The 12,559-nt window shown below is 40.9% G+C and overlaps 1 pseudogene; it reads right to left on the bottom strand.

Moving 5' to 3' along the window:
- Nucleotides 1–11,375: 11,375 nt before the first annotated feature.
- On the bottom strand, nt 11,376–12,239 carry LOC127233410 (mitochondrial carrier homolog 2-like; annotated as a pseudogene).
- Between the last annotated feature and the right edge of the window lie 320 nt (nt 12,240–12,559).

The following is a 12,559-nucleotide window of genomic DNA, read 5'->3' as shown; positions in this document are numbered from 1 at the left end:
TTGTTAGTGCTCTTGTGGGGAGCATTGTTAGTCCGAGTGACATAACTTCCTTAAAGCTACACACATACAACATGCATACATACATACATACACATACACACATATATACACAAATACACATACAGAGAGAGAGACCCACATACACTTATATGTATTGCATATAATTTGAGACCTTATCAAACAATCCTGATGTTGCTCATCCCCACCTCTCCTTGTCCTTTTGTATTGACCTTCTTTCTCCATCCCAGATTTCCTGGGTGATCATTACAATGAAGGAAGTTTGAGAGTCACTACATTAAGAGTTTTTATTATCTTAGATTCATAATTCTACAATGTTTCTCTCTTTCTGTGAACAGAAGAACCTACATAATCTTTATATTCCCCATGCTTCTGAAAAGAAATATTAGTGTTATTATAATTCTTTGTCTGGCCACTTGGAATTCCCTGATTTGAGGCTTATACTTTTCACGACTTATAAGTGAACCCGAGATCTCTGAGAACTACTTCACTGACACATAAAATGCTGTATAACGAGGGGTAAGCCTGGAGTTTGAAACTTTCGATAGCATATGAGTCTAATGGACCACTCCTGGTGAATAGATAAACACATATGACTATTTTTATATTCAGGAGATTGTGGCTTAATGACGTTCACAAAGATTTGTAAAAAAGTTTTGCAAAAAAGTCTCCTATCTCCTAGTAACAGAACTAAAAGTTTTCTTTAAAAGAATCGCTTTTAGTTAGCTAGGATGCTGTACATTAAGACTCACTCCACTCCAAATGTTAAAGTGGAGCTCAGTTGGTTTAAGCCTACTTGTGTATTTCACGCCTCTCTGGCTGAGAAACTGATTGAGGAAAGGGCACAGAAACTAAACTGATGGGGTGACATAGAGTAGTTTGTTGAGTGGCTGGGAATGAAGAGCTTCTGTCTTCCATAGAAGGCACAAGAGGAAAGTTTGCATCAGGAAGGTGTGAAGGTATAAGACCTAGAACCTCTTGTCTGGTCTTGCCAAATGTGTAAGCCTATACTTTTTTGTTGTTGTTGTTGTTTATGGCACAGTAAGTTGGATCTTTTGAAATCTAAAGCTTCCTGACACATGAGAACCTCAATTATTTCAGAGTGGTCCTTCCTGGAGGAGATCAGGGAATAAGAAAGACAGTGGAAAAAGCTGCCTGGAATTCTGGCTCATCGCCTGAAACATGATTTTTCTGCAAAATGGAAAAGATAACCCTATTTTTAAACAATACCATGTACCCAGTAGTCATAATTCCCAAATTAGATATCCATAAACATAACCTAGCATTTATTTTCTGATTCATGAACTCATTGTATATCTCTGAACAATAAAAACACCAAAACTACATTTCATTGTCGTTCACTAATTGCCCTAATTGTAAGGAAAATAAAACTACATGAAATTAAGTTTATCACAGAAAATTTAGGGCATATGGTGGCTATATCTAGGGAATATCCACCTTCTTTTATTGGAATAAATTATTGTTAAAATGAACACACTGTTAGAAAGGCTGTTACCAGTCTGCAGGTCATAAAGATAAAAAGAGCTAACCAACCTCTCAGTGCGGAATTGGCAAGTGAAAAGATGTTCTCTGCACACGATAGGTACACAGTGAATATATTTGACTGACAAGAACCCTGCTAGGATTAACACTGAGCTATTAAGCCCTGCTGTTTCTTGCTGACTTTGCCAGCCATGGCTGTGGGTAATGAGAAGTCTGCAGCCATTAACAAGAGCCCCAAGCTACATCTCCTTTTCTTCCACTTCAGACTTCCACAAGCCTTACAGCCAGGTGCTGGGCTTTGGTGCTGATGGATGGGCAGGGTCTGAACCAAACATTCTTATACTGAATAATACGCTGAGGTAAAAATTTCACTGCGCCTTTGTCAACAAGCCTGTTACTATGGAGTTACTATGGAGTTTGTAAATATATTCATTAAGCTGTAAAATGATAGCCTTGTATTGAAATTGACCTGCTTTTAACCTATGTGTTTTAGGCATCTGGCACCTAAAAATCCTGCCACACAAAACAAATCATTGTAGATGAAGCCAGTTAGCTGAAAATAGTAAGAGGGGATCAAGTCTTTCAATTCCTGGAAGATAATAAGTGAACAACAACAAAAAAAAGTACAGAAATACCTCTGAAAATTGAAATTACGTAAGGTTTTTTTCTTCTTTTTTTATGTATTTTATATAACCAAGTCCATTTAAATGAAAACAAACATTTATAGACAATATTTGGGAATTTGGGCGTTGTTCTTTCCAAACTACTTCCTGCTGGTAAGGGGCGCTGTCATGGGGGATTCTAAGAAGATGCAGAAATCCTGGCTGTAGTCTGTAAGGCTGCTTAGTCCAGCTGTTTTGAATGTAGAATCACCTGGTACTCTGTTTCAGGCAGTCTGGCTTGATCAAACCACATTAGTCTGGAAGGAATCCACAGCTTTTCATTTTCTGTGGAAACAAAAATAGAAATCCTTTTCCCCAGTAACTTGTCCTTCAACTTAAATTTTGGAGTCAAAGCATTTTTTTTAAATTTAATTTATTATTTTAAATGATGATCCCAATTCCCTTTCCTTCCCTCCCTCCCTCCCTCCTTCCCTCCTTCCCTCCCTTTTACCCTCTCTGCCCTCTCATATGCACTCTAAACACCCTCCCCTCCCATCCCCCCACCCCAATTCCATATGTAGGGGAATGCCATCCAGTTGGGATCATGTAGCTCTGACAGGCCATATGACATAGGGACTAGGGCTTCTCTCCTGTCTCTAGATTAAAGCAGTTATCCCTCCATGGGGGATGTGTTCACAAAGTCCTTTTGTGAACCAGGAATACATCCTGGCTCCATTGTCTGAGGTCCCTTAGACTGCTCAGTCCTTCTGGCTGAGACTCATATTCAGGGGGGGGTCTGAGTCAGTCCCATGCTGGCTTCCCAGCTATCAGTCTGGTGGCCCGTTAGCTCCTCCTTGTTCAGGTAAGCTGTCTGTATGTGTTTCTGCCTCATGGTCTTGTCCTCTCCATCTGCATCTGGGTTTTACTTCGACTCAGTGTTTATGTATGGGTGTTTGCTCCTGTTTCCAACAGGCATTAGTTGAGGGCTCCATGGATAAGTAAGTTGTTGATCTCACTCTCCGGGAAGGGCATTTATGGTAGCCTTTCCACAGAAGCTCAAATTATTAATTGGCAGCAGTCTTGTAGATCTCTAGACCTTTCTTTGTGTTCAATTTTATCTTCAAACCGATATTGGCTCCCTCTTTTATGTTCTCTCTCTCTCTCTCTCTCTCTCTCTCTCTCTCTCTCTCTCTTTCCTGTTTTCTATTCCTAATCAGGCTCAATCTTCCTGGTTGCACATGTTTTCCTTTCCTCCTCCTCATTTTCTCCTACTTCTCTCTCCATTCGCTGTCCCCCCCCCCCACTTCCTCTGTGCTCTGGGGGACTTGTCCCTTCCCGGTTCTGTAAGATTTTTTAGAAAAAAAAATAAGTGAAAAATAAGCTTGGTTTTCATAGATGTAAGAGATAAATATGCTCAACATTCTCAGTCATGTATGTTTCAAACAAAGAGAAATATGAACCACCAAAAGGTATTACAAATATAGCCTTTACAAGAACAAGCAGTTTAATCTGTATTTTCAATCACACCCCAACCTCAAATGACCAAGTTTAACACATCACACCCCAACCAGCCCATGGGAAAGCCCTGGACCACCACGACGGTGTTTGGTCATTTCAGCATCTCCCTCCCTACTGTCCGTGGTGCTCCTTATCATTGGAGTAACTGTCGTTCATCCTGCAGTTAGCAAGTACTGAGAAGTGTGCTGGGTGACTTTTATTCACTTTCACGTTATCTATACAAGACAGGGGCTTCTTCTAGTCCTTTGATAAATAAAGAAACTGAGGCTCAATATTCAAAGATAATAAATAAAAAGCACTTGAATTTTAACCCTGCCAAAGTCTTAAAGATTACATCATCATTATTATTTCTTTTGGGTGTTATAAGAGAATTTTCAATTTCTTCAGTAGGGATGAGGTAGCTAGTTTTGGTGGCCCATTCCTATGATCTCATCACATAAAAGACAGGAGATCAAAGCCAACCTTGGATTTGCATTACGTTTGAGGACAACCTGGTCTACATGAGCCCCTATGTCAGAAACAACAACAATAAAAGTAGTGTCAGGGTAATATATTCCCATTTTGCAATTTGGTATCCATGTCTAGTAAAATTCTTCCGATTAACTACTGAAGTTTTAAAAAGAAGGAAAGAATAGAGAAGTAGCTCACTCAGTTAGTGGTGCTCACTGAGCAAACATAAGGACCTGAGTTCAGATCCCGACACACACCTGTAATCCCAGTGTTGGAGAGGCAGAAACAAGAGGCTCTCTGGAACTTGCTGGCCGGACAGTCTAGCCGGTAAGCTCCATGTTCAGTGAGAGATCCTATGCAGAAATTAAGTGGAAGGGACATTGAGGAAGACACTTATATGAGACTCCGACCTCCACACATGTGCACTCACACACACACATACACACACACACACACACACACACACACACACACGTTCATGGACACAAAGAAAAGGCAAAAATGTAACAGACACTGTGTAACCATGACTTTCAGAATTATCAATTATAATTAGACAGAAGCTGGCAGTTCAGACGCTGAGAGAACACACTGAACTTGTACATTGCCCATTTTAGCAATTATTTGCCCGGCTTGTCTCTGATTCCATCTGAAGCTCATCAGTGCTCCCTCCATCCAGGAAGTTTCTCTTTTTCTTCTCTGATGTTCTCACTCTGCTTTTCCCAAGGAAGTGCTAATGATTTTGGAAGATCAGGGGCTGTGATGGGGCCACTGATATCAACAAAGCTAATTCAGAAGGCACTTATCTCTATACACATGTAATTCTTTCCCCATTCTCATCTCCTTTTATTGCTTCCTCTCCACCACAGATCTCTGGTGCCAGTCATTCTTGTCATGGTCCCAAGGTGAAGTTTTTTTTGGTTGTTGTTGTTGGTGGTGTGTGTGTGTGTGTGTGTGTGTGTGTGTGTGTGATGAGATACATCAAAATGTATACATAAAAGATCTAGGCTCTGATTTTGATCAAGTGGATGATAAGCTATCAATCAGGCTTACCACATATTAGAATATGCAATTTTCTTCCACTTAAGCATTCATAAGAACAGGAGCAGGGCTAATACAGTCCTGGCCCTTTGATTTGATGAGGTATAGCAGGTACCATCATGTAAACAATAGTGGTACAAGCATTCACTCCCCAACTCTCATTCTCAAACACATTTATACAAGCAGAAGTCTCTTTCAAATTCTCAAAACCTTTGCCTGTTTTGGTTGCTATAGATGCTCTTCCTCTTTTTTTTTTGAATGCAACTTTATTTTTTAGGAATTCATAACAACCTCCCCTTTCAAGTCAGACTTCAAGATTATTGTTTTTGTTTTTCATTCATTTTCATATATGCTCAGCTCTCCCTTCCTCCTTCTCCTCCCCAACTCTCTCTTGTGTTTGACAAGGTGCCACCTGTTGTAAAGCAGGGTAACTAGAGTGGTACCTGGTACTCTTTTTCTCTTTTTAAATTTACATTTGAAACAAGGTTGTTTTTCATGTCAATCCCAGTTCCCCCACCCTCCCATCCTCCCCTATCTCCCCACCAGACCCCAGCCCATCCCCTTTCTGCTCCCCAGGGAGGGTGAGGCCTTCCATGGAGAATTTTCAAAGTCTGTCATATCATTCGGGGCAGGGCCTAGGCCCTCCCCCATGTGTCTAGGCTGAGAGAGCATCCCACTATGTGGAATGGGTTCGCAAAGTCCATTCATATACTAGGACAAATACTGATCCATATCTTACACCCTCAAGTGCATGGCATGTTCACATTTTAAGATTACCGATCCTCCACAGCCAAGGCTGGCAAGGGAAGCAAACATGTCATCTCTTTCTACTTTCTCTGCTAAGCATGAGGCTTTGCACTTGAAAAATATTGATCACTGGGGGCTTCAGGGGCAGGGACACATCCATGAGAAAGGCAGATTCACAATATAACTCCAACTCCCCTGTTAACTTTTTCATTTCCCTGCAGAAGTTGTTTCTGTCCATATTTTTACTTCAGCTGGGCTGAGTGGGAGAAAGAACTCAAAGGGAGGTTGAAGCAGATGGTTGTCACAAACTGCATACGGCAATTGAGAATTAGTGTGCAAGCATATGCAACCTGGTACAGTATGAAGCATTCCAGCATATGAGTGCCGAAATAAATCAAGCCTGGAGAAGATTGGGACGGCAAAGTGATGAGCTCTTCTTTCTCTGCTACACATATATATTTAGGCTTGCTGAATTCATTAGGATATGCTCTCTGTTTTCAGGAGGCAAGCTAACACCTACATCGAGCAGATTCCTGTAGGTTCTGGTATCTCACTCGTTTCTCGCATCCAGTGTGCATCCTGAAAAGAAATATTTCTAAAGAGAGATGCTTCTTTTTCATAGAAGACCTGGATATGATGATATCAACTGGTGTTGATATCTGATGCTTATAATAATTAGTGACTTATCACAATTTGCATTTGCTTCCTAGTTCATTAACAAAAATTCTACCGATTACATCTAGTCCACTTACTTGTTCCAGGCATTCTCTTTTTCTGTTTTGTTTTTGGTGTTCTTGGCACTGTTGGGGGACCCTTCTATTGAAAACAATCCATTGACAAACTAGACACATTCAAGTGTTTCTCTAGCAATAACGGTCTTAATGGAAGACATACACTAACAGCAGTTAACAGCCAACAGTACGCTACTCATGGCCTAGAGGTCTTTGGTGAAAAGATGTGTGTACACATTGCCTTTTATCATCAGAAACTATTCATGACTATCCTTATTTGTATCACAGGGATGCCAAGAAGAAAGGTGGAATGAGTGCCTTCCCATTAAAAAAATAAATAAATAAAAAAACCCACACAGACACAGGAAGAGAATTTAATTTAACTGTCATCACCTTCTTCCCTGAAGAGCAAATGGATTCAGCAATGAGGTTTGTTCAGTACAGGGCCACCTGTGGCTCAGCCCTGGTTGGCTGAATTTCCATGCTCCCATCTAAGACCAAGACTGTTCCTGTCTGCTCCTGCTGTCAGGGATACAGCTATCTCTCCCTCAACCCATCGCCCAAGGAATGATAAAGAAAGCAGAGTTGTTTTCAAACCCTCACTGCCTTTGCCTCTGGATCTTGTTCACCCCCACATCTATCCCCTATAAGACACCAGGGGTGGTGGAGGGACAGTGATAGGTACTGGCTGAAGTACAAATGTTGAGTTACATATCAGTAGACCAAAACACAAATCAACTCCGAACTACAGGAGTCCACCAACATGCACATAAATCATTTATAACGATAATCCAAGACTAAGTCCAAATCTCATTAAAGTATATGAATCCTTAATCTATTTTGGCAAAAAAGCACCAATAGACATTTTTTCTTTTTATCATAAATTACAGTTCTGTGGCACTGTGCAAATATTACCAAGCTGTAAGACAGCTGTGGTCCATTAAAATGTGTAATGGTTGCTGATTTCTTACAGCACATGGTCATCAGGCTGAATCTACAGCCAGTAATTAGGAAGATGAAATGTTTAATTGTGCCTTAATTTTGATAAAATTTATCTGTCACACATCCCGCAGCCGAGCATTATGCTCACAAATCAATGTCATCGAGCCGAGCAGGAACTCGGGCACCAGACTCTCATCCCTGACAGATTCATTTGAATATGTAACTGCTGGTGATGAGCAACCAGGCTAAGGAAGCAAATGGTAACCTTCCCACTGCTGTGGTTCTGGGGAGATGGGTCCTGATACTTGCCTCAAGGAAATGTAAGCAGTCTTGAAGATCAGTCTGGTCTTTAGTGTGACTGTCACTAGGCCGGATCACATAAAGAATGACAGTCCCTAGGAGCCTGTTTAGAGGAGAAAGATAGACAGAAGAAGGAAAGACAAGAAAGATACATCAGCAGATTCAGTAATGCTTTTCAGAGTCCATGCTTTAACTATCTTATTTGGGCACAGATCAAAGAGGTTGGCAAGTGTCACCACCTTAAACTGAGTAGCCAAACAGCTCCATATTAATGAATCATTAGACGAGAATAGCTGAAATTCACATTATTATTATTATTATTATCATTATCATTATTTTATTGCACCAGAAACTGAAGACCAGAAAGATGGCTAAAGGATATAAACATCTTCAGGAAGGTCCAGAATTGATTCTGTAGTCACAGTTAACCTCCATCTTACAGGAGATGGTATAATTCTCAGAGGCAATATTTACCAATCACCATGTTGAAATCCTTTTCAAACTGGCAAGCCATACATCTTAAGCACAGGGAAGTACAAATACCTGCCAATACTGAAAATTAATTTATGTCATGTTTGCCCTACAAAATGAAGCAGCGATCATTCTTTCTCACCCACAATAACTATTGCTCACCATCCAAGAGAACTTAACGAGCATATGTCGGATTACACTTTACATTTTTATCTTTCATAGCTTCGGAATTAAAGATAATTGCAGGAGGCCATGGAGAAATGGTGGGGTGGTATAGAGGAAAGATGGGGAGAGCAGGTTGCACCTGCAATGAAGGGGACCCTTGTGTTGGGCATGGCATAGGCTAGGGGCCCTGAGAAACAGTGATTGTTTACATGGAGACCAGTTTTCCCCGGGCCAGCAAGTCAGATTCTGAATATGAGTTTTGAAAATGTTCTTAAGAGGAAAACATGTTGTTAATAGATGTCAGTGAGCTTTCTAAGGTAACTAATCCTTTACCAATGACTAATGAACCAACTTACCCTCAGAGCATGCCAGCCTACTTTAAAGCAAAAGAAGTCTCAAGACCAGGAATAGAAGAGTCCTCAAGGAGAGCCAAATGGCATTAAGCTATAGCCTGCTAACAAGACTCATTAAAACACTCCTCTAAACTTAGCCATGGAAATAAGTCCAAGCTAAAGATAGCCCACTCCCTACTCCCTTTTGTACTATTTTCATGGGCAGATATATTCAGGGATTGGGTTAGAGGATAGTATTCTGGTAAGATAGTTGTTTTTATCCCATTGGCATACCACTCAGGCTAAACAGAAGCGGGAATAAGTAGGAGGGCACAAATGGCCTGGAGAGCACCACTAAATATCCTTCATGTCTGCCTCTCTGAACAACACGCTGCTTCCGCATCCACTACCGTGTTCACACTTAAAGAGGGAAGACTGGCTCCCAACCTGTGGACATTGAGAGACAGACACAGTCCACCTGGAAACGGAAGCAATCACTCAGTAGTTTATGGCTGGGTCTTGTGAGCAGCCAGAAGATGCTGGGGATGAAGGACCTGATTCCCAACTGCAGCAGGACCCAGCCAGCTGTGCATTTGTTCACCTCATGACTTAGAATGAGGTGCAATTAGTGAGTTATTTAATCCCAGAATTTTCCAGGTAATATTTTCAAATCCCTGTTGACTGTTGATGACTGAAATTACAGGAAAAAAAATCATGGTTAAAATAGGGGAGTCTATTTTACTGCCATTCAGGCAGACTTTCTTGAGTTCCCATTAGACCTACATGTGTACTACACAGAGGGACCTGAAGAGAGAAGCAGAAGGATCAGAGATACAGAGAAGGAGGAGGGATCAGAGATACAGAGAAGGAGGAGGGATCAGAGATACAGAGAAGGAGGAGGGATCAGAGATACAGAGAAGGAGGAGGGATCAGAGATACAGAGAAGGAGGAGGGATCAGAGATACAGAGAAGGAGGAGGGATCAGAGATACAGAGAAGGAGGAGGGATCAGAGGTACAGAGAAGGAGGAGGGATCAGAGATACAGAGAAGGAGGAGGGATCAGAGATACAGAGAAGGAGGAGGGATCAGAGATACAGAGAAGGAGGAGGGATCAGAGATACAGAGACTGAAGACAGAGTAGATGTTTGCGGTCCCCAAACTGTGCCAGCCAGTGGTGTTTTGGAGACAGAAGCCCTGGTTCCACTTGCTGATTTATCAAACATCTAATTAGCCTTCAGATTCTTCAGACTATCTCTGTCAGAGGCAGCACTGTCTATGCGGTGTCACTAGGCTATGTTTTGAGGGATTTTTTTTTTTCTTACATCAGTTAGCCAGAATGAGTCCATGGGCTACAGCAAAAATTTCCTGAAGGGCACCCAAGTCCTTAGATCTCAGTCTCATGTGCTGCTCTCCACAGGTAAAAAATAATGTAAACTGTGGACTAGGGCAGAATTTTGGGAGGCCCAATAACTTTTAAAGAGCTATTGAGACCCTCCCATATTATACAAATAGAAATAAATTAATTGGCAAGAAAACTAGATTCTAGCCTTAGATTGGACTCTGTATTTTTTAACAAACCATTGTCTATATTATTTTATCTTCATCTTACAAATATTACTCACGCAGTAAACTACATCAGGGATCTCTTAGCCCTTCCTTCACATATCTATCTATCTATCTATCTATCTATCTATCTATCTATCTATCTATCTATCATCTATCCTCTATCTTCCAGACTTTAAGCTTACCTGTGTCTCACTGAGAATTGGTAAATTTCAAACTCTCTTCTCAACCTAGGAAACCTAACTAGACCATATATATATATATATATGTATGTATGTATATGTATATGTATACGTATACGTATACGTATATGTATATGTGTATATATATATATATATATATATATATATATATACGTATATATATATTAAATGAGAACACACCAAATCTTGCTTGAGCTTTTATAACTGTCCTTTTTCTTTGCAGGTGGTGACGATTTTCTCTTCTAGCATAACAGAAGGCATGGACACCTCTGCAGAAATCTTCTACAGTAACTCAGCAGCACTGAGAGAAAGACAGGTCAAGTGCTTGGAAGCATGGTGGGAGGTAGGCTGGTGGTTGCTGTTGACTTTCTAGCATCTGTCTACTCAAGATAATTCATAAACTCCCACATTGTATGCCTTCTTAATTTTCTCAATTTTATAGAATGATTTCCTTCTTATTGGGATTCTAGTCTTTATTTGACAAAACCTTAACCTGAGACTCAAATCTACATGACAACTTCTTTGTTCCTTTAGGAAAATACTTCTATTTTCTGTTTAAAACAAGAATTTGGAGGGAAAAATGTTACATTTCATATAACTAATGGGGAACACCAGTGATAAATGCTATTGTGCTAGGAAAAAAGAACAAAAGGGACAGGCACCAATCACCTCCATTTGCCCAAGATTAAATGATTATTACAAAAGCATACCACACTGTATAGAAATCAACATTCTCTCCCATATTTCTGTGCATTGGGCCTATGAAAATGTCACTGTCTCTGCTCCACATCTTCAAATCAGTATCCTCAGGTCACAACAATAACTCTTCCCAAAGGGGACCTTCCAGAAACAAGCTGTTTCCTTGGCCTGCTTATTGTAGCATGCACCAACATTCTATCCAAGAAATATATATTGGGGAGTGAGGAGGCGATCCGCCAGCAAGCCCACAATTGTTGACAGCCATAAGATTAAATGCAAGCACAAAGGGGTATGTCAATATACTGGCAAAGAATCCTGTGAAAGCTTGGGAATAACTTTTCATTTCATTTAGGGTACAGACCCCACTGTCTAGTGCATAGGTGTTGACCAGATAAGCCAGTGAGTTACAGAGCCACAAGGAAATGATGTCACCTAGGAGGCGAGGAATTAGACCCGCAAAAAATCCTGATGCCTTCTTCCCGGCCGATGGTTAACACGGAGTCACACAGCCCGCAGTACTTGGACCCCCTGCCAATGAACTGTACCATAGGTCTCAGAGTGATCACGTGGAAGGGATGTGTGATGAGCTCAGCAGAGGGATGAGCAATCATTTCTCGAGCCTTTCTTTTGTACATATCCAGGTAAGTAACTCCTCAGGTTTCTCACACTCCTGGTAATGCTGTCAAACTCTGGCATGGATCACAGTTCCAAGGACTCCCGAACAGTCTTGGAGTTAAGCCTGTGAAAAACCCATGCCTTCTATCGATGCTTGCAATGTGCTGAGCATAACAAGAGACCAGGAAGCTGACATACTTGTTGCCCAAAAATATTTCATCCTATTGTTGGAGAAAGAGACTCACATCCCACCTGGATGAGCACTTTCGCGGCATACATAAGTGGCTGGGACAGGATGGTAAGACCGGAGCCCAGGAGCACCTGGAAGGTCGCGTCCACCATGATGGCACCAGCGAACAGACAGACAGACCGAGTCACCAAGCGACACAGCCGGTTCCCCTTAATGACTTTTGACTGTGGATAATTATTGATTTTACTCAGAAGTTATTGCTGTAAGAACTTATAGTTGCGTGGCAGATATTTTTCAAGATTTCTATTTTAGCTACAAATCATACATCTTTCCAAACTTCCCCAAGAAAATGACTTCTCATCTTAGAGGCCTGAAATGAAAAGCTCTTCAAGTAGAGAACCTGACTTTTAATCTCAAAGTAATTTAGATGAAGTATATTTATACAGCTTTTATGGTAAAATCAATTAATTAC

This window comes from Phodopus roborovskii, unplaced genomic scaffold (genome assembly GCF_943737965.1).
Source record: "Phodopus roborovskii unplaced genomic scaffold, PHOROB, whole genome shotgun sequence".
In the NCBI taxonomy this organism is placed as follows: Eukaryota; Metazoa; Chordata; class Mammalia; order Rodentia; family Cricetidae; genus Phodopus; species Phodopus roborovskii.
Note: the sequence above shows the minus strand (reverse complement) of the source record. Positions and strands in the feature narration are given on the sequence as shown.